The sequence below is a fragment of the Nerophis ophidion genome, linkage group LG04 (assembly GCF_033978795.1).
Source record: "Nerophis ophidion isolate RoL-2023_Sa linkage group LG04, RoL_Noph_v1.0, whole genome shotgun sequence".
NCBI classification, from domain to species: Eukaryota; Metazoa; Chordata; class Actinopteri; order Syngnathiformes; family Syngnathidae; genus Nerophis; species Nerophis ophidion.
In genome coordinates, this window is record NC_084614.1 from 46,916,325 (window position 1) to 46,940,169 (window position 23,845).

Sequence of the window (23,845 nt, forward strand, 5' to 3'; positions counted from 1 at the left end):
AGTGATATATATTTAAGAGATTACCGCCATACAGATATCTTTTGAGGTGCCTTTGTTCGGACCGTTTGCTCCTCTCATCGCCTAGATGCCGCATCACTGACCATTTTCTTTGGCTCAACCCCGCCCCTTGGTGTTTACGTAGGCTTCTCTGACGCACAATGGCGCAACACAAAAAAATGTTTGAAAAGAAAATGCCGGCTACGGTGCTGACAGCAGACTGGTCTAAGAATATAACGTTAGCAATCAATATTCGTGTCTGTAGAGTTTGGTGAATATGTCTGTTTTATGTAAATTATTTTGTGTTAAAATGTTATTTGTTAAACGCTTATACAAGTTTGAAATGATTGCATGCTAATTTTTGTTAGCCTGTCAATGGGGTCGTCCATTGTACATTAGCATTAAACTAGCAGCCTGATAGCCAACCTATCCTGTATAATTGTGTTTTTATTTTCTTTTATGCCAAACTATTGTTGATTTAACATGTGCACTTCCTGTGTATTAATGATGTACTTTCCTTTGTGTGCTTAGTTTTACACTAAATTCATTGTGGAGACTGCCAACAAACACCCTCAAGTTGGAAGTTTTTGTTTACCTATTTGCTAAAATAAATTCCAACACTTAGGGAGGGCTGAATAATATATTTGCATAAACCAGGAGTGTCCAAAGGGCAGTCTGTGTTATATTTTAGTAATAAAATAAGCACCAGCAATTGAAAATGAGAGAAAAACATAATGTCATTTTTAAAGCGGCAGATGAAAGAAACAAACATAAATGGCAATTTATCTATATCAGCAAAATTCCATCCCATCCATTTTCTACCCGCTTGTCCCTTTCAGGTTACGGGGGGTGCAGATAGAAAGACAACGTGTTGGGCCTGCAATGAGGTGGCGACTTGGCCAGGGTGTACCCCGTCTTCCGCCCGAATACAGCTGAGATAGACTCCAGCACCCCCCGCGGCCCTGAACGGGACAAGCGGTAGAAAATGGATGGGATGGAATTTTGCTGGTATAACAAAATTATTATGTTAATTTTCATTTTCCATTAATTAATTGATTTACTGATTATCGGCGCAGCCCTATCTAGTCCATTTTTCAAGATTCTAACTGTTGCCCTTGGAACGTAACCCCCGCATGTATTGTATATCGGGGGTCTTTAACAGAGAATCCGTGACCACCAGAGTGTCAGCACAAGGGTTGTAATTTTTTTTGTTGATTAGACTTTTTTTCAAAATATTGTTTTCTATTCTTCTCAAAATTTTTCCACAAGTTTGAATATCTTCAAATACGCACTAACATTGATCCAACTCACAGTAGAGTAGTTTATAAAAAGCAGTGGCATGGATACTCTACTTGCTGTACGTTGCTGATTGTCAGCTAGAGATTAACATGCTAGTTGTTGGCAATTAATGCGGCAGATTATTATATTATTTGAATTTGTTTGTATTGTATGATAATAAAGCACCTTCAGGATCAGTTTAATCTAAAACACATTTTTGTACAAGATATCATATATAAGTAGCGGGTCCCTGCTCTATCTCCCCATCAGTTTGGGGGTCTTTGGCCTGAAAAACGCAGAAGACACCTGTTGTATATCATTCAAGGCAATATTCCAGTGTGATAAAAATCACACATTATTTTTGCTATCGGATAAAAATATTAAGTTATACCTGTGTCTAGTAATTCTAAGAGGTTGAAATCTAACGTGAACAATAAAAGGTAATTTCCGCCAAACATTGCAAATTATTTAAGTTTTTCATTCAGTGGAGCGCAAGCTGCACACCCTGATCCAGCGTATGTTACAAAGCTGCAATGGCGTTAGCAGCATGAGCATAATTTAATAATCCAGCCGCTACACCGTTAACAAATAACAGCAATGGATGACATCCAGCAATGCCAAGTTTTAAACACACAGTTCAATGTGCTTTTTTTTCCAGCTGGTCGATAAACTACTTGGCTAAGATTCTCTCTGATGGTCATTTACATCATTGGGTGTTTTGTATAATTCACAAGCATTCTCAAGTATGTGATTGTTTTTTTTTGCATGCATGAGAGAATTTGAGAGATATGAACACATTTTAAAAGAAATAGGTGGATGACTTTCCACAATAGGGTTACCTGTGGCTGTTGAGGTTGAAGCCGTTGTAGGCAGAAAGGTGCCTGGGCTGGCAGCGTGCAGGAGGTCGGTGTAGCCCTGCTTGGGTGGGGTGTGCTTGGTGAGGATGGTTATTGGGAGGGGCAGGCAACGGTGGGCGTGGGTGGAGCTTGGGTGTATGTTGAGGCCGGTGTTGGGGTAGCAGTTTCAGCACGTGCTGGGTAGGGGGCGCCGGTGACGGAACTTGGCCCTGGGCAAGAGGCACGGCTGCGGGTGTCTGCGGGTGATGCCTGGGCAGAGATTCTAAAAGGGGAAGCGGTGGAACTGAAGGCAAAGTCTGGGCGGGGATGTTTGCCTGAGTCCGCTGTGAGGACGGAGACCGTGGAAGGAATAGTTGGTGCCGGGGCTGGGGTGGGGGCAGGGGTTGTGGGGACACAGGCTGACTGGGGGCAGTAGCTGAAGGGGATTGAGAGTCCCTGCAGTTTTCCTGGCTCCTCTCCTGACTGCGCTCTAGGCCTGACACCTTGAGAAAGCCTGGGCCTTGAGGCTCCTGGCTGCCATTGGTGGAGAGCGCATTGATGCCATATGGTGGAACTGGGTGAAAAGAAAAAACATGAACACATTAAAATTGTGGCATTTTAAGACAAATATAGCAACCGTTTGACAAGGGTGACCGAATCTGATTTTGATAAAAGTCAAACATTTAAGCCAACCAAAATGCTGCCGTTCCTCTTTATGATATTACCAGAACCAAATCATCTTGATCAGTGACCAACCAATGGATTATCACGCTAAAAGCAGTTTTAGAAATAGAACCAGTGCTCCACATACATTTATTTATTTGAGGAGGCCCACCACTAATAAATTTAAATACATCCCAACACTGCTCCAAATTCCTATGTGGTCTGCATAAAAAATGAATGAACAATGTTCAAAAGTTTCTTGGATCATACATTCACTCTGAAATACAAGTCGTCACAGAAGGTGAAATATCTCAGCTAGGAACAGAGATCCAAGACTCCTCCACAAGCCGGTGGACTGTGCATTACCACCTGTGAAAGGCCAGGTGTGGACCCATGCAGAACACCTCCACAAGCGTGCAGCCCAGCTTTTGATTATTAGGAGTCAGCTTGCAATAGTGCTAAGAAGACATAGCCTGGAGTCAATCTTCCATACTTCGGAAACACTTCCTGGTTGTGAAATACATGAACCATAGGCGTCCAAAATGTTTGATGGACATTGTACAAAAGAAAATACACAAAAACATAACAGCGAAAAATGAAAAAAAAATCAGCAAAAAGTCATAACATAATTGGAAAAAGCCATGATGTTGATACTAATAAGCAGTACATCAAAGAACTTGCGATGTTGTGATTGCACTAATTCATGCAATTCAACCAAGTTATGCGGCAAGGTGTGTTATTGTTTGTGCTATGGCGCCATCATTTAGACAAGTTTGATCACTGCAGGTGCTGCAGTGTCCTTTCAACCAAAAGTATAAGTTCTGTTCCGTCTTGTAGCCATCCACAGTGGTTCTACTTGTATGAATTCTTCATTCATGACTCCCAGCAATGTTTGTAAGTTTTACATTTAGTTTATGAGTGTCTGTGTTAGTAATATTAACTGACAATTAGGTCCCTTTTTTAATATTGTGATATTTTTAGGCTGTATCGCGATATACAATATATATCTCGGTATTTTGCCTTAGCCTCCAAAGAACACTTGATAATTATAATCACAGCAGTATGATAATTATGTGTGTCTACATTAACACACTCTTGTTCATACTGCATTAATATATGCTCATTTTAAACTTTCATGCAGAGACGGAAATCACAACTAAGTCAATTTACCAATACTTATTTATTAAAGTTATTAGCAAGTGATTTTTCAAACGATGTTACTTATTAACAGTAATGCTACTTTTGGTAACAACGCTTGTGCCCCACTCTTAGCAAATTAAAGGTGTCTATTCGACATATTCCCACTTGAAGCCGAACCACCGCCAGACGATGGACTCCGTGCTGTTTTTCTTGGGAATTAATTCTTCCTTCATTTGTGACTACATTCGCATCTTCTTTCGCACCTTTGCAGCACTAAGCTAGCATCACGGCTAACGTTAGCCACGCTGGTACTTCTCTGCTGGGCAAGGGCGTATATATATGTGACGTGTGTAAGAACCTGCGCTTACACTCTGTGAGAAGGAGACACAAGAAAGAGTGGGAATAGCCTATAGTGTAATGCCCGCAGCTAAAAACAACTGCGTGAGAACGTATACTCGAATATGACGATATAGTCATTTTCTATATCGCACAGAGACAAACCCGCGATATATCGCGTATATCGCCCAGCCCTAATTACAATGCCATTTTTTGTTAGACCTTGGCGATATATCGATTTTTACCAATATATTAAGGTTTTTCGTTGCAGACGATTTGAAAATTGAAAAAAATAAACATTTTTCTACTCTTGTTCGGGCATACTTTTTGCCCTTCGGGAGCTTCCATAACTTGCGCCGTCCCTTTACTTCCTTCGCGGCACACATAGCAAAACATTGCTGCTGTTAACACAAATGAGACGTTTGCTCCAATGAAAAAAAAAGTGTTGTCAGTACTTAGGTTTTGCGACAACAGGCATGGAACAAGTGACTGCACACTGCAAAGTTTGTTTAAAAAAGGCAAGACGTTACAACAAACAAACTAACTACGGGCTAAAAATGGTAAATGATAATGGTAAATGGGTTAAACTGGTACAACACTTTTTCTACCTTCAAGGTACTCAAAGCGCTTTGACACTATTTCCACAAAGCCCTAACCACGACCCATCAGGAGCACAGGTGGAGTGTCTTGCCCAAGGACAAAACAGATGTCACAAGGATGGCAGAAGGTGGGAATCAAACCAGGAGCCCTCAAGTTGCTGGCACGGCCGCTCTACTAACCAAGCCTTATAATGGTGGAATCATTCATCAAATGTATGTATGATGACACCATGTATGATGAGAATGAAGCACAATCACTGAAGCAGTTGCTCTGAATGAAAAAGGCTGTGTTTACTTTGTCTACTTACTTAAACAAACTAAAGTACTCCCAGTGTTTTATTTAACTATTTATTTGGATAAAATGTATACAACTTATTAATAATTATTCAAGACACGTTTGCATGTAATTGATTGCAATGTGCAATGCCACATTTTTTTTAACAAACAATTTATTCAAGCAGAAGTATTGCTTACCAAGAGAAGCTGTTAATCCATCCATCCATCCATTTTCTACCGCTTATTCCCTTTCGGGGTCGCGGGGGGCGCTGGCGCCTATCTCAGCTACAATCGGGCGGAAGGCAGGGTACACCCTGGACAAGTCGCCACCTCATCGCAGGGCCAACACAGATAGACAGACAACATTCACACTCACATTCACACACTAGGGCCAATTTAGTGTTGCCAATCAACCTATCCCCAGGTGCATGTCTTTGGAAGTGGGAGGAAGCCAGAGTACCCGGAGGGAACCCACGCATTCACGGGGAGAACATGCAAACTCCACACAGAAAGATCCCAAGCCTGGATTTGAACCAAGGACTGCAGGAACTTCGTATTGTGAGGCAGACGCACTAACCCCTCTGCCACCGTGAAGCCCAGCTGTTAATCCACTTGTTTGAAAATTATTCCATAAAATAATTTTATGGAATACAATTTATAAAAGTAATTTTATTTTAAGGCCATATTGCTCAGGGCAATTTTTTGGATTGTTTCAGTTTCACAAATTTCTCAGTAAATTCACCAAGACTTTTTGACTCAGTTGATTGTAGAGCTAGCTTCCGCAGCTAGTGGGTCCATGACAATGACTTCTGTTGTGTTCGTTTTACTGCGGTGTAAAATACATCGTTTGAAAACAATTGAAGTATGTAAATTAACATTTACAGCATCTTTCTGTATAAATAACTCATTTCATATTGTCCCGTGCTGGTTTGCGGTTTTAGCTGCATTCGGGCGGAAGGCGGCGTACACCCTGGACAAGTCGCAACCTCATCTCACAGCCATCACAGATAGACAGACAACATTCACACTCACATTCACACACTGGGGCCAATTTAATTTTGCCAATAAACCTATCCCCAGGTACATGCTAATATATGGAAAAATATTTTTTTCCCTAAAATTTAGCAGGTGTGGCTTATGTAAAAATAAAATATGGTAGTTTTGGGTGATAGAAAGTTAGTACATTTTTTAACTTAAAGTGTTGTGAGCTGAAATAATACAACCATTTTACAATGTTGGAGGTGAAATAAAGATACCTAAAATGATCTGTACATGGTATTTGTTTGCAGGGACCTCCTCCAACAGAAGCCCTCCTGAAACATCAGCAGCACAGGCTCAAGGGGGATGACGGTGCATACACAAGCAGTAATTAGATCTCTCTGGGCCATAGGGGAGTATGGTGGCAAAACCCGGGGGGATCCTGTTCCCCCAAAATGCAACCTGTTAAGAGCCTTTAACAGACAAAGAGGTGCAGTAACCCTCAGAGCTGAAGGTGCAGCCTGTCACAACGGGCCTCCTGGCTGACACACGCAACTCCCTCCAGACCGCTGCCTTTTCCATTGAGAGCAGGCTGTTCCAACACAATGCCTCCATCACCTAGTTCCATTAGTATTAAGATGCAAGGTATTAGCCGCCCCAGGCCCATGCGGCATTGTACTTTTGCAAAGGCCAGATCACGTTTTGACACACGTGCTGTATGCAAGAGTTTCATGAGACATCTGTCACAAGACAAAAGACTAATGGTTTGAAGTTGTTTTGTCACGGTTTCAACTTACTTAGTAATAAAAAATGTGTTGTGCTTCAAAGCCATCAGATGGAGGGGTCTCTGACAAACAAAGTAGAAAGGGAATTCCCAATTCTCAATCGCCTGCTTGGAACTCCAACACCCTTGAGGTCCACAGCTTGTCTTGAGAATGCCCAGGCACACTGATTTAGAGAAGAGGTCTATTCTGGTCGTAATGAAGACTCGAGGGCCAGGCAGAGCAGGAACAAATAGGTTGTGGTATCTTCCTGTCCCATAAGGGTTCATTTGTTGGTCTTCTTTATCCCTGGAAGAAAATATGCTCAATTCCCACTTGGGTCTTGCAAAATGTATAATCCTATTGTTTGTCAACATTTCAGTGGTATTGCATTTTTGACTATCACACAGTTTGGTGGAGCACTAGAGAGGAGAATGAGGTCTGCGTGGGAGGCTGAAACTGAAGTTGGATTAAAGAGGTGAAGGAGGCTTTGTAAGGTTCCGTAGACGAGACAAATGGGATCGTGAAAGGGGTAGGGGGAGTTAGCGTGCTATCCAATTAAGAGCCGTGTCATTATAGTCCAACCGTGTCAAGTCTTCCTTCCACACAGCAGTTCAGTTCAATTATCCATGGTACGATTCAGTAAGCCTCGATTAGGCTAATGTTTCAACCGCAGCGAATGTTAGATGTGTCCATTTCGAAAATGGTGATACTGCATAAGATACCAGTGAAAAAAATGTGCACTTCAAAGAGAAATGCAACTAAAGAACAATATTGAACAGTGCAGAACATTGTGCTTACACTGCTTGTACACAAAAAATACAACTCTGAATAATTGTGTTCCATAGTGTTAAGATAGTGCCTTTTAAATTGTTACCTTTCATTTGAACCACTGTAACATTAAAGAAGGCATAGAGTGACCGATCAAGGTAAAGCAGTTTATTTTCGTAACTCTCCAGAAGTATTGTGGTACTACGGAATACCAGTCCCCGAGTTCACAGATTTTTCAGCATACTCTCTAGACTAATTGTCATACTTTGTGTTACCATCCTCTCCACCGTTGGTGGTGTAGTTGGTGTAGCGAATGTCACAGTAAACACCGTAATATTGGTGTAACATCGGACCAAAACATCTGGCTTTGAACTCCCAAACAAAATGCAAATAAGATTTAAGACCTACTGAAATGCGATTTTCTTATTTAAACAGGGATAGCAGGTCCATTCTGTCATACTTGATCATTTTGCGATATTGCCATATTTTTGCTGAAAGGATTTAGTAGAGAACATCCACGATAAAGTTCGCAACATTTGGTGCTGATAAAAAAGCCTTGCCTGTACCAGAAGTAGCAGACGATGTGCGCGTGACATCACGGGTTGTGGAGCTCCTCACATCTGAACATTGTTTACAATCATGGCCACCAGCAGCAAGAGTGATTCGGACCGAGAAAACGAAAATTTCCCCATTAATTTAAGCGAGGATGAAAGATTTGTGGATGAGGAAAGTGAGAATGAAGGACTAGGAGAAAAAAAAAAGAGGGCAGTGGGAGCGATTCAGATAGGGAAGATGCTGCGAGGAGGGCCGTGGCACCCGTGGGGGTGGCGGGACCACTCGGCCAGGCCCAACCGCAACAAGGGATAGAGCCATACCGCTTTGAACCCGACGCTGACGGTGACGGTCAGGAGGACGCATATTGATGCTGGAGTAGCACACGACATAGATCGCCTTCAGAATACAGAATGGTTCAATGTTTTTTATTAATAAACATAATACACGGTACTTTGTGTGTCTGGTCCAATCCAACCGTGTTCGCTTGACATCTCTGTTCCATAGTTAAGCGCGACTGTCATCTTTCGGGAATGTAAACAATGAAACACCGGCTGTGTTTGTGTTGCTAAAGCCGGCCGCAATACACCGCTTCCCACCTACAGCTTTCTTCTTTGATGTCTCCATTGTTTATTGAACAAATTGCAAAAGATTCAGCAACACAGTTGTCCAGAATACCGTGGAATTTTGCAATGAAAACAGACGCCTTAATAGCTGGGAACCATGCTAGAACAAAATGTCCTCTACAATCCGTGACGTCACGCTCACGCGTCATCATACCGAAATGTTTCAGCAGGATTTCTCGGCGCGAAATTTAAAATTGCAATTTAGTAAACGTATTGGCATGTGTTGCAATGTTAATTTTTCATCATTGATTTATAAACTATGAGACTGCGTGGTCGGTAGTAGTGGGTTTCAGTAGACCTTTAAATAGAATGAAACAGGTATATTAAAGACGAAAAATAAACCGTACACAAACCCCTTCATGTTGCATTTGTGCAAGCCAACTGATTCACTTACCGCACAACTACCAAACAGTCGGGGCGCGTACGGTCTTTTACTTCGGATTTAAAACTCCTTCCATCAATCCACAGAGCCTTTTGAATGCATTTTAAGACATTCAAAACTTTTGTTTCCATGATTTTCTTCCAAAAATTCCTAAGAAAAACTCTTCCACCGGTCTGTCTTTGCATCCGACCTGCAAACCCCTGATATATTTTTGGTTGTAGCGTCATGTTCGTAGCGCAATCCAAGATCATTTCTAGATGCTGTCTGCCATTTAACATCAGCATAGCCATTAAAGACGTAACATTTGTAATAAGTGACAATATTACAGCGAATATCAGTTAAAACAAGTTGTAAGGCTCTGCAAATGGCTAATGTGACTTCATAGATCAACCGGAAAAGGAATTAATTCAACCGTGCTAAAAGGAAATAGCACCCCCTACTGTACGGGAGACACATGGCGTATGACCAATAGTCGCATTAAAGAGACTGCATGGACACTTGGACTTCACACATACAAAAAATACAAAAAAACTAACTATATGGGAATTCTGACTAATTTAGTGCATGAAAAAGTAGAAACTGTATGAGTATTTATTGTCTTTCTTGACTTAGTGATCTACTTGCTAACTTCCACTTCTTAGCTGGTTGCTCTCTTTTGTAACGTGGTTCCTATTAGCCTTCTGTTGAAATGTATGAAGCATGTATTATTGTCTTGTTTTATTACTTCACAATCGAGCAAGCTCAGCGCTACGGCTAGCATGGCTTGTCCTCTCCTCTCTCTGTGTGTCCAAGCTAATACAGCTAACACACAACATTAAAATAATGTTAGCTAATGTTTCTCCCATGATTAGTTAGAACCAAACCTAGAACTAATGTTCAAAGAACATTTGCAGTAATGCTACTGTGGAGAGGCGGAGCCGGCTGTCCGACAGCGACTGTGTAATCTGTGTAATAATGAGCATAGCAGGGTCATTGGGAAGTCCTCTATTCCGTCCATTAACACCCAATTAAAAACATCCAAAAACCACCCACAATACACTTTAAATATTGTGACTTGAATACTATGTGATATTGTTATGATAAGCGCTAAAGATGGCGGCGAGGAGGCGTGGATTGCAAGCAAGCAGCGAGGCGGGGCGCGCCGGAATCAACCTCGCAAATATTACCTGGTTTACCTGGGGGGAGAGACAGAGAGAGAAGGAGCCAGAGGGAAACCGATGCTGAGCACGAGAGAAAAAGAGCACAAGGAAGATGACGCATGCAGCCGAAAATCTGGAGCGGAAGAGCGAGCAGAAAAATGGAAAGACTGCAAAGAAAACCGGCAAGAGACATAAGTATTGCAAAATAAAAGAAGTCTACACCTGCTTGACAGAATGTCATTCCTTGGTGATCCTGAGGACCCGCACGACGACGGCTCGAGACCGTCACAGCTACATTTTAGAACCGTCTGTATTACTTAATTAACGTACAATTGATATTTGGCATTTGTCCATTGATTGATAAATCGTCCATGTTCTAATCATGATGCATTTTAGGAACGATCATTTTTCCATTGCATTCAATTGCATCGTTTTTCATACAATATTAATCATCGTGAAGTATTTTTTTCTTTTTAAAAGGCATGTTACATGTTGAAATTGTGCTATTTTAGGAGCCAAGCTGGTTTCGAGAGTTTTTTGAGGTATGAGCTAAGACACAGAACCACAGAAGTCTCGAACCAATTACTCTCTATTCTGTAAGTAAACAGACGTTTTAAAGATTAAAAAAGGAGTGCTAAAAGGTTGGCTAATTTGGGTGCATAATTGAATGAATTAAACATTGTGTGCCATTAAAAAATGACTGTCTCATTGAGCTATTTAATTTTTACTCGACTGAGCCCAGATGAGAAATGAACTGACAAAAGGAAAGTTCCATTAAAGATCTTTGCACTTCATGTAACCCAAACAGTGACTAAAGCAAAGTGAGACACTGCTGATGAGGCAGTTCAATATGGTGTTAGATCGCTGATGTGGAAGATGAGGCGAATTAACGCAGCCTCTCATATTTCACTGCCCTCACTTGATAGAGCCTGGCCTGCATAATTGATTGACAAACAAGCGATCATGTTTTAAAGGCATGACTAAAGGCGAGCAGCTGTCCTACTGAAAAATACATTAGCAATTTGAGGCCAAACCACTCTACATCTTTACTGTCTATATTTAATGTGACAGTGGTTGGACATGAAAACCTGCACATGCAGACGTCTTGAAGGCTCTAAACATCTGTGCATCTGTGGCCTCCTTCTGTTGCCGTCACTGTTTCTCATCCATTTTTTTTACCTCCAAAAAGTACATTCCAACCCTAACGTTCCTTTATTTTAATCAAACAAGTATAACACCAGCATGAGCAGAAAAACAACACATAGCCCAGAGCCAACATATCATCTAACTTCTATAATAAATAATGCATATTAACATTGACATGATTTTTCGGTGATCTATTGTCATATTATTAGGAGTGCAAATATTGCGATGTGGCCAATGCTTTAATGTGATATATAAAATAGAACAATTTAAGTGTATTTTTAACGCTGTTGAAAAAAAGAGAAAAAGATACAAAAAAGGAGGTGCTAACAATTCTAAAAAGCAAACATGTCACAGTCTTTGGAAGTGGGAGCAAGCCAGAGTACCCGGAGGCAACCCATGCATTCACAGGGAGAACATGCAAACTCCACACAGAAAGATCCCGAGCCTGGGATTAAACCCAGGACTGCAGGACCTTCGTATTGTGAGGCAGACATGCACCTGGGGATAGGTTGATTGGCAACACTAAATTGGCCCAAGTGTGTGAATGTGATTGTGAATGTTGTCTGTCTATCTGTGTCGGCCCTGCGATGAGATGGCGACTTGTCCAGGGTGTACCCCACCTTCCCCCCAATTGTAGCTGAGATAGGCGCCAGCGCCCCCCGCGACCCCAAAAAGGAATAAGCGGTAGAAAATGGATGGATGGAAACACGTCACAGTGTTGACGACATCAGGCTTACTGGCTCACTGATGCCCCTGCCACTCTTTGACTATGTTTACACTGCAAGCCTAGTTGGGCCAAATCCATTTTTCTAAACCTGATTATTTTTCCAGATGGTTGTTCACACTGCTAGTACAATGTGATTTTTTTTATCAGACTCCAGTGTAGTTGCACACAGGCCCCAATGTGGCCTCGACGCCACATGCATGCGCACTTCAATAAAGTGAAAACAAAGGAAGTTGACCCGGAGGAAGGTACAAAATAAAATAAAAGTCACAACACCTTAAAAATGTGTGTTTTTTACGTGAATGTAATTCTAAGTTTAATTGATTGAGAAGTTTATTGACATCTTAAAGAATGTAATCCATGTAATGCTTTAAATAGGCAAATGGATGGCACAAAAAGCCAAAAAGCTTGTTTCCATTGTGGTCCATGTAATATGTATGGATGTCATGTAATATAAAGTAATATAATGTATGTATGGATGTATATAGTGTAATATATTTAGGAAGGTTCTAATATTTTAATTGCTGTTAACTAAAGGAGACACAGACATCTACGTGAGCTTTATTTTTCAACTCACACATAAGCAAATGTGCCACAGCTTCAATTCCGGTCCTTCAATAATCACTATCAAAGTATATAATATATATAAATAAAAATCCGGGTACTCCGGCTTCCTCCCACTTCCAAAGACATGCACCTGGGGATAGGTTGATGGGCAACACTAAATTGGCCCTAGTGCGTGAATGTGAGTGTGAAAGTTGTCTGTCTATCTGTGTTGGCCCTGCGATGAGGTGGCGACTTGTCCAGGGTGTACCCCGCCTTCCGCCCGATTGTAGCTGAGATAGGCGCCAGCGCCCCCCGCAACCCCGAAAGGGAATAAGCGGTAGAAAATGGATGGATGGATGGAAATATAAAGATTCACATATTACATACAACCTATTATTTGTGTGCTATTGACAAGTGATGCACTGAAAATTTGGAAGCCTTAAATAGACTTTGCTCACGAAAACTGGATGTTGTGATGAAAAACCCACTTACGCTGGCTACTGCGTCTTTCTCCGCACACACGAATGATGTAGCTCGCCCGAAGCTGACGAAAAAGTCACGTACATGTCATGTTCAGGTAACATTGCGTTTAGACTAAAGTCACATTTGAAAATATCAGATTCCAATCAAATTCAGGACTACCTCCTGATGTGGTCTGAATCTGATGCCAGAAGATCATTTGAATCACTTTGGAGCGTTTTGACTTGCAAAAAAAAAATCACATCTGTGTCACTTAAGGGCAAAGAAATCAGATCTGATGTGCAGTGTAAACGAGGCCACCATTTTACATTGCAATTGCTGCTTTGCCACACAAAGAGACTTCTTACAGATCAATGATTATTGCCCTAACCCACCTTACCAGAGACTGAATATGGTTTGTAACTGTAGCTAAATATGTTGTAAAGCATCCTTTGTTTTCGGCAAAAAGATACATGTGTTTACACATTGTAACAAGTGCAATAATAAACTAAACACTCCGGCAGTCATCTGTTTTAGCATTTCAAAGCACCTAAAAATGGTATCACAAACCCTCTGAATCACTAAGATTGAAACTCAGATCTACCATGTACACAACAATGAAATAAAACAGCATTTATATATATAGTGTAATATATTTCACAGGACAATTATCAAAACAGGAGACCATTAGTTGACAATCTAAATACTCCGCAGGGATTTCTAATTCTTGCAGCAAAAAATGTGTACCGTATTTCCTTGAATAGCCGCCGGGAATGTAATATGCGCCTGCTTTGAATTACTGCCGGGTAAAACTCGCTCCCCAAATTTATTAGCGCATGCCTACTTTTACCGCCGGGTAAAATTTGTGACGTCACGAGTGACGCTATCCCTGCTGTCACGTTCAAAATGCCGGAGGAAATTTTTTTTTTTGCTTTCAATCAATCAATCAATGTTTACTTTACTGTGTGTAAACCAGGGCTCTTGTTCCACAGCCATACTAATGGTTGTGATTTAAAACAATTTTAACACCCTTACTAATATGTGCCACACTCTGTGAACCCTATCCAAACAAGAATAACAAACACATTTCTGGAGAACATTGGCTCTGTAACACATTATAAACGCAACATAAGAATTACCCAGAATTCCAATGCATCCATGACACTTGGCTATATCATACACCCGCTAGCACCAACCCCCCCCCTCTCTCCGTGCGTCGGTTGAGGTGCTCGGGGCTGGGGGCGCGTGTATAATATAGCCAAGAGTCCTGGATGCATTGGAATTCTGAGTAATTCTTATGTTGCGTTTATAATGTGTTACAGAGCCAATGGTCTCCAGAAATGTGTTTGGTGTGGGTTCACAGAGTGTGGCGCATAATAGTAAGAGTTTTAAAGTTGTTTATATCACAACCATCAGTGTAAACGGTATAGCTGTTGACCAAGTATGCATTGCAATCTCGTATGAAAAGCAGGAAGGTGCATGCGTCTTATCGGCACACAGATAGCATGGTGTAAAGGTGGGTGCGATGACATGGTGTAGAGCAGTGGTCCTCCAACCACTGTGGCCAAATACTTTTATTTTTAATTTTTTATCACATTAAATTTTTTACTGCATGCCATTGGTAAGCGCAGGGGTGAGAAGAAGTTTTAAAATTATTAGCGCCTGCTTACTTTTACCGCATGCATTGAATAAGCGCTGGAGTGAGAAGAGGTTTTAAATTAATTGGCACCCCGGCGGCTATTCAAGGAAATACGATATGTTCCAAGCACCATGTTCGGCTGAGAAGTAAGGCACTTCCTAGACACTGCCTTCCCCGCACCAAGGATAGAGACCGATTTCACCCAATTCATGGTCCTACAAGACCAGTGTCAAAGGCAGTTCTGTAAAACTGACAGTTAAGTAGCAAGTATGCAGTAGTTCACTGGCTGCAAAGGCAGATGAGGGCTGCAGCAAGTGTTGACTCACAATCATCAGTTCTCTTTGTCAGCTACTTGTCGAGCTGTGTGCCGTGCAGCAGTCACCACACTTAAGAAGATTAAGGCAAAGGCTTTTTCCTTTTATTAAGACTCCTCTGCAATCGAGGAGTGGTTCCGGGACCAGGAATGTTCCCAGCCTGACTTGCAAATCCAGGGTTGGCCTTGTGAGTCACCTTGTGAGTGCACAATAAAAAAATCCTCCTCGACTTGAATGTTACAAGAGGCATCTATATTTAATTTGATAGCATACTGTATATGGTTCAATTCCTGATAGTGGTCTTTATGATCCTGGGACCAGTCTTTTTTAGCTCTTTACCAAGTTTTGAATTGCAAAAATTGCGGGACAGGAACTATTTTCCACATAAATGATATTCATAAAAAGCCACTCAAAACCAATAATTACAAATGTGCTGTCTGTGTATCTTCAAAGCAATTTGCTGTAATTGAACACAGAATAAAGTGGTATTTTTGGCCATTTGTTTTTATAAAAACTCTGTTTTGGAAGAAAAGAAATGCAAATATTTAACGGCTGAAAATGGAAGTCTTTTAAAAAAGAATGCGTGTTTAATCCGTGTAAAAATGAGCATAGCGGCGTCATTGGGAAGTCCTCTTTTCCGTCCAATAAAACCCAATTAAAAACATCCAAAAACCACCCACAATACTCTTTAAATATTGTGACTTGAATACTAACCAAGTATGTGATATTGTTATTATAAGCGCTAAGGAATCAATAAAGCAGACAAACTATAGCAGTGCCGTGATCAGAAGTGTGTGTGCCCATGCTTACATCATCGAGCGTTAAGCTGCTTCCTTGCTTACCTGCTCGTGAATGTTTATCCTATATAATAAATCATGTCCCTCACTTAATTAGTAGAAGGATGAGGATGTAGCCAATTTAGAGAACGACACGGAAAGACGCTTGGTTCCACCCCCCCTTTCTTCGCGAGGTTTATGAGTAATTTTTAATCTAAACGGGAATATAACAAGATTCAATCAGTCGGCACCCTAATGTCAGCAGACATTGTACTGTAAGTGATGTTTTATTATGTTTGTTTGCTCTCATTAAGTCTGCAGTGATGTTTAATCAGTGATGGTGGTAAAAATAAAAAGCAAACACTGTGATGAGTTTTTGAAAACTTCCCAAATAAATGGAACACAACATTACACTGCTATCATGGTTGAAGTTGCAAAACAACCGAACAATCAAAAAGTTTTGCCTGAGGAGACAAAAATAAGAAAAGGGGAGCCTACCCTGATAAACATCGCACAGGTTTACACTTGCTTGCGTGAGCTCCAACGAGGAGAGATTTTTGACCTAATACTGCCCTGTCTCTGACTTGCATGGTAGCAATAAATACCCACCTTCGCAGTTCCACACTGACACGACCAGCCACTCAACAAACTCAAAAGTACTGTAAAAAGAAAAAAACAATGCGATGGCTGCAAACCGCAAATATAAAGTTTGAGTAAAACACGCTGGTTCCTACTGTAGAAAGATCTGTCACACTGAATCAGTGTGGTATTATTGTGTCAGTTTGTAGTTGACAGTAGTTTCTGACAATTTGCAACGCCGGTTGGTCCTCATCGGACATGTGGTGTTCTTTCAGGCATAACAAAACCGCTTTGGTCCACTGGTGCTGCTAACATCAAGCAAAACTGAAAGTTCTTAAGAGGGGCTTTAAAAGTTATTATAAATGTGCCTGTTAAATAAATTAAATATATACTTACAGCAAGTATTTAAAACCTTAATGGAGGTGTTTGGATATTTTGTAAGAGCTTTGTAGGCACGATATAACAACTCCATTGTAAGTTAACTTTTGATCACATTTATTATTTATTTAGAATAGTTCTTATCTTACATAGGGATTGTGAATGATAGGCACAATTCCAAAAAAGTGCTGTTCTCCTTTAATGATACATAACTTTCGCATGCCTGTTTGTTGATGGTTTAGAATGCAAGGGTAAAATGACAGACTATACTTGGTTGTTGTGTAGATGTTGCCTAAAGTTCTGCTGGATCGATGCATACGTAAGTCTGTTTGTAGAACCTTTGCTTTTGTATAATGCTGTTGAGTAAGCCAACACATTCACACACAGGAATCTGCCAGCTGAGTGGAATACCCAGGAGTTCACATTAGTGGATGACAGCAGAGCTCCGCTCCCATGTTGCTGTGATTTGAAGTTGTTTTGAGACCCCCGATGTTATAATACTCCCCTCTGGTGCCTGAAGTGGGTAGGGTCCATGTCGCACAAATACCCATATCTACTTTACTACAAACCCTGTTTCCATATGAGTTGGGGAATTGTGTTAGATGTAAATATAAATGGAATACAATGATTTGCAAATCATTTTCAACCCATATTCAGTTGAATATGCTACAAAAACCACATATTTGATGTTCAAACTGATAAACATTTTTTTTTTTTTTGTAAATTATCATTAACTTTAGAATTTGATCCCAGCAACAAGTGACAAAGAAGTTGGGAAAGGTGGCAATAAATACTAATAAAGTTGAGGAATGTTCATCAAACACTTATTTGGAACATCCCAGAGGTGTGCAGGCTAATTGGGAACAGGAGTGTGCCATGATTGGGTATAAAAACAGCTTCCCAAAAATTGCTCAGTCTTTCACAAGAAAGGATGGGGCGAGGTACACCCCCTTGTCCACAACTGCGTAAGCAACTAGTCAAACAGTTTAAGAACAGCGTTTCTCAAAGTGCAATTACAAGAAATTTAGGGATTTCAACATCTACGGTCCATAATATCATCAAAAGGTTTAGAGAATCTGGAGAAATCAATCCACGTAAGCGGCATGGACAGAAACCAACATTGAATGGAGTGACCTGGAATGACCGTGACCTTCGATCCCTCAGATAGCACTGTATCAAAAACCGACATCAATCTCTAAAGGATATCACCATATGGGTTCAAAAAACACTTCAGAAAACCACTGTAACTAAATACAGTTTGTCGCTACATCTGTAAGTGCAAGTTAAAGCTCTACTATGCAAAGCGAAAGCCATTTATCAACAACATCCAGAAACGCCACCGGCTTCTCTGAGCCCAAGATCATCTAAGATGGACTGATGCAAAGTGGAAAAGCCTTCTGTGGTCTGATGAGTCCACATTTCAAATTGTTTTTGGAAATATTCGACATCGTGTCATCCGGACTAAAGCGAACCATCCAGACTGTTATCGACGCAGTTAAAAAAAACAGCATCTGTGACGGCATGGGGGTGCATTAGTGCCCAAGGCTTGGGTAACTTACACATCAGTGAAGGCACCATTATTGCTGAAAGGTACATACAGGTTTTGGAATAACATATGTTGCTATCTAAGCGCCGTCTTTTTCATGGATGCCCATGTTTATTTCAGCAAGACAATACCAAGCCACATTCAGCACGTGTTACAACAGCGTGGCTTCGTAAAAAAAAGAGTAAAGATACTCTCCTGGCCCGTTTGCAGTCCAGACCTATCTCCCATCAAAAATGTGTGGCGCTTTATGAAGCGTAACATACGGCAGCGGAGACCCCGGACTGTTGAACGACTGAAGCTCTACATAAAAACAAGAATTGGAAAGAATTCCTCAGTTCCCAAACGTTTATTGAGTGTTGTTAAAAGAAAAGGCGACGTAACACAGTGGTGAACATGCCCTTTCCCAACTACTTCGGCACGTGTTGCAGCCATGAAATTGTAAGTTAATTATTATTTGCAAAAAAAAAAAAAAATTACGTTCATGAGTTTGAACATCAAATATCTTGTCTTGGTAGTGCATTCAATTGAATATGGGTCAAAAAGGATTTGCAAATCATTGTATTCCGTTTATATTTTCTCTAACACAATTTCCCAACTCCTATGGAAATGGGGTTTGTAAAATGTAGACCCAAAGCATATTTTACGAGCCTTTACGTGTGAACTATAATACGTTAATATGTTGCTTGTCATAGTAAAACAACACAAGTTTAAAATGTTGTGGCTGAACTGTGACACTCGCACTTGGTGGTATCAGCTTCCTGAGCAGCTGAACTTATGTGTCAGTAACCTAATCTGCGGAAGCTTTCTCCTTGATCTCATAGCCAAAGCCTCCTGAAATCTCCAGACTATTAGCCCCTTATCCCTTCTTCCTTATCTTGGAAGCCTTTAACAGCATTAGCTGTTCTAATAGCAACACAATGTACCCTATGTTACTCCCTTGCTTCTGTAGTTCTGTATGTTGCTGCATTGCATCTACAATGCACAATAATACTGGACCCACAATTGAGTTGTGAGCACTGTGGTCTGGTAATGATGGACACTCCCCTGCTGGCCCTCCCAAATTTGCCGTCATGTCAGCAGGTCTTAAAAGTTAGAGCTGGTAGAAGTGTTGGATTACACAGCTTGGACATGCTGCTGTGCGGAGGGTCTTTGACGAGAGAGGCTTAATTAGTCCTAGACTCCCGAGGGGGACTCCAAAAGTGTAGAAGGGAAGTTGATCCGAAAAAAATGTTTGCGGGATGGCGGGGGTGACTGAACAACCGACTATTCTGGCTAAGAGAGTCTGACCAGAAGTATTTTGTGAGAATATCACAGTATGCTGATATTAGCTCACAGGAATATAAACTGCTGCTATAACAAGTTGATTTTGGACAAGAAGGCATTGAGGGCAGCAATGGTTTCCATTTGCTTCCTTCAGTCATTAGGATCACGGTTAAGCTGAGGCCTACCTCTGCCAGACGCCAATCAGACACAGAGCAAGATACAGACAATAATTCAGACGCACATTCGCATCTAAGGACAAATTATCATTTGCGGTGTTTCCCACCACAAATAAAAAAAGGGGCACCACCTTAAACATGGTAACTCTGCTACTCAAAACAGCCTTTGACATACACATGGTCTGCCAGATAATAAAGACTTAGCAGCAAAGATCAGTTTTGCCAACTTAGCGACTTTGCTTTAGATACTTAAATACCAGTGGTGTAATTAGGGTTTCCCGATATGATTTGATATTGGTACAATATCATCAGAAAAAAAGGAGTCTCGGCTTATATCGGCCTACATATTAAGTCTCTGATACCAGCACTATAGTACAAGCAGTCAATTCCAGAGAACCTGCTCTCGAACTTCTTTACAGCAGAGCCAGGATTATAAATACATTTAAATGGGTTGTACTTTTATAGCACTTTTCTACCTTCAAGGTACTCAAAGCGCTTTGACACTACTTCCACATTTACCCATTCACACACACATTCACACACTGATGGAGGGAGCTGCCATGCAAGGCGCTAACCAGCACCCATCAGGAGCAAGGGTGAAGTGTCTTGCTCAGGACACAACGGACGTGACGAAGTTGGTACTAGGTGGGGATTGAACCAGGGACCCTCGGGTTGCGCACGGCTATTCCTCCACTGCGCCACACCGTCCCAGCATGCAGAACCAGCTGAATCACTGTACTATTATTCGCTATTTGAGTCATATTAACTTACTTCTTACACTTTACAATCTGTTGGGCATAACACTAAATAATGTTAGCAATACTTTTCATATTTACATACATCAATTAAACAAGTTCAAATCTAAAAGTAAAACTTTGCAAACTTGTTTATTTTTCTTTTTGTTTTAGGCTTTACAAGAACATCTACAATCATCTTTTTTGTTGGACAATATGTTTACCTTTTTTTCCACAGAGTGCAAACCGAACAAAGTAATACTTGACATCGACATGTTTGCATCTCTGACGAGTCAACACATTGGCCCCCTTTGACAAAGGATATTAGACTTAGACTTCCTTTTATTGTCACTCAAATTTGAAGTCCACAGTACAGATAAGAACAAAATTAAGCTGCATTAATAGTAGTGCAGGATAAAAGAGCAATAATGTGCAGATATAAATAAATAGATTACTTTACAGATAAATATATTACACTTTTTCATATGCATCCATGTTTATGGCTGTTTGTTATTATATGTGTTATATGTTATTATATGAATTTGAGGGAATTATTTTGATGCGTTCAAGAGTCTGATGACCTGAGGGAAGAAGCTGTTACAGAACCCGGAGGTTCTGCTACGAAAGCTGCAGAACCTCTTTCTAGAGTCCAGCAGTGAAAACAGTCCTTGGTTGGAGTGGGAGGAGTCTCTAGAGATTTTCCGAGCCTTGGTCAGGCAGCGGCTTTTTGCGACTTCCTGGATAGGAGGAAGAGGATGATCTTTTCCGCCGTCCTCACCACTCTCTGTAGAGACTTCCAGTCTGAGGCACTGCAGGCTCCAGCCAAGACAGAGATGCAGTTGGTCAGTAGGCTCTCTATAGTGCCTCTGTAAAACGTGCTGAGAATGGGGTTAGGGAGCTGTGCTCTTTTCATCTGAACACGAAAAGTGCATGTACAGCTGAGCTCTTTTTAAAAGAGCTCCGGTGTGTAGGGACCAGGTCATATTGTCAATTATTTGCACCCCCAGGAACTTGGTACTACTTATGATCTCCACTGCTGTGCCATTGACGAAGAGTGGAGTGTGGCTGGAATGGTGCCTCCTAAAGTCGACGATGATCTCCTTGGTGTTTTCGACATTCAGGACCAGGTTGTTGGTTCTGAACCTGTCAACCAGATGTTTCACCTCCTTCCTAGAGTCCATGTCGTTATTGTCAGGGATGAGGCCCACTACTGTTGTGTTGTCGGTATACTTCACAATGTGGTTAGTAGTGCACCTGGTGCAGCAGTCATGGGTCATCAATGAAAATAGCAACAGGCTCAGGACGCAGCCGGTGCTCAGGGAGATGGCACTGGAGGTGTTGTCGCCCACTCTCACAGACTGGGGTCTGTCTGTGAGGAAGTCAAGCAGCCAGTTGCATAGGGGTGTAATGGAGGACCAGTTTGCTTACCAAGTGCAGCGGGATGATGGTGTTGAACGCCGAGCTGAAGTCCAGAAACAACATCCGCACGTGTGTGTCCTTTCCTTACAAATGTTCTAAGCTCAGGTGGAGTGCAGAGGTGATGGCGTCCTCTGTGGAGCAGTTAGGGCAATAAGCAAACTAATATGGGTCGAATGTGGGGGGAAGTGTGGAGACAATGTGTTCCTTTACCTGCCCCTCAAAGCACTTCATTACGATGACGGTGAGTGCCATGAGGCGATAATCATTGAGGGAGGAGATTGTGGGTTTTTTAGGCACTGGAATGACTGTGGCCGTCTTAAAACATGATGGAACCACAGCCTGGGTCAGCGGTGTGTAGAAGATGTCTGTGAGAACCCCAGCCAGCTGGTCTGCACATCCCTTAAGCACCCTGCCCAGAATGTCATCAGGTCCCGTTGCTTGCTGGGGGTTCACTCTCCTCAGGGTTCTCCGGACATCCGCTGTGTCCAGGTTGAGCGGTTGCACATCAGGGAGAGGGATGGATTTCCTCATCGGAGTAGTGTTACGTGCCTCAAACCCGCAAAGTGGTTGTTGAGGTTGTTCAGAAAGCTACTGCTGTTGTCACAGGGACGGAGGGTAGCTCTATAGTACGTGATGACATGTATACCTGCCACATTCATCGAGTGTTTGTGGGGTTCTCGAAGAAGTCCTGCACTTTCTGACTCTGAGCATGCTTTGAAACCCTAATGGCATGGTTCAGGTTAGCTCTGGCTGTTTTAAGTGCTACCATGTTGCCAAATTTAACAGCGTCGGATATTGCACCTTGGTCGGAGAGACATCACCTTAACTAACACATTTTCTGGGGGAAACACTGTTACCAAATATGTTTTACATCCTACATGGCTTATTTGTGTACAATATTCCATAGTTTTGTTTTTAGTAATTACAAATAATTGTATTTATATAGGGCAGCACGGTGACACAGGGGTTAGTGCGTGTGCCTCACAATGCGAAGGTCCTGGGTTCGATCCTGCGCTCGGGAACTTTTTGTGTGGCGTTTGCATGTTCTTCCCGTGACTAAGTGGGTTCCCTCCGGGTACTCCGGCTTCCTCCCACCTCCAAAGACATGCACCTGGGAATAGGTTTATTGGCAACACTAAATAGGCCCTAGTGTGTGAATGTAAGTGTGAATGTTGTCTGTCTATCTGTGTTGGCCCTGCGATGAGGTGGCGACTTGTCCAGGGTGTACCCCGCCTTCCGCCCGATTGTAGCAGACTATATGTAACATGGAAAATTGTAAATTGTTCTTCGAGTGCAACAAGAAAAGCCCAATGTTTTTAATACCCTTTAATTTATATTTTAACCTTCTAAAATTGTTCTTTGAGTGCAATAGGGAACATTTTTATTGTATTGTAGGATTTTCTGTTAAAATAAAGCCAATATTGAAATTGTTTTGTAGTTCCCTTTATTTTGAAAAGTATCTAAAAGTATTGATAAACAGTTTGGTACTGGTACCAAATCATTGGTACCAGTACCAATATATATATATACATATATATATATATATATATATATATATATATATATATATATGTACACACACATACACACTTATATTTAAATATACAATTTTTACTTATTTTTTTTAAACAAAAATTTTCTAATATTTCAGTGTGTGTACAAGCAACAGTAAAAGCCTAGTCAGTATTCAATGTTGGGATCACTTTTTAACCTGACACCTGAGCTCTACCGCTTTCTTACCCGCCGGGCTTACTTAAGCATTGAAATAACAACGGCATCTAACAGGGACCGACAGTAGATAGTTGGCAAACA

At 41.3% G+C, this 23,845-nt stretch overlaps 1 protein-coding gene across 4 annotated transcripts in view; it reads right to left on the reverse strand.

The window, feature by feature from the left end:
* The window catches only part of auts2a (activator of transcription and developmental regulator AUTS2 a), a 180,425-nt gene that overhangs the window by 37,763 nt on the left and 118,817 nt on the right, over window positions 1–23,845 (reverse strand). For all 4 annotated transcript variants that reach the window (XM_061898199.1, XM_061898200.1, XM_061898198.1 and 1 more), the window contains exon 3: window positions 2,115–2,685. The gene's annotated coding sequence lies outside the window, so the exon portion shown is untranslated. The remainder of the gene's footprint in view (window positions 1–2,114; window positions 2,686–23,845) is intronic.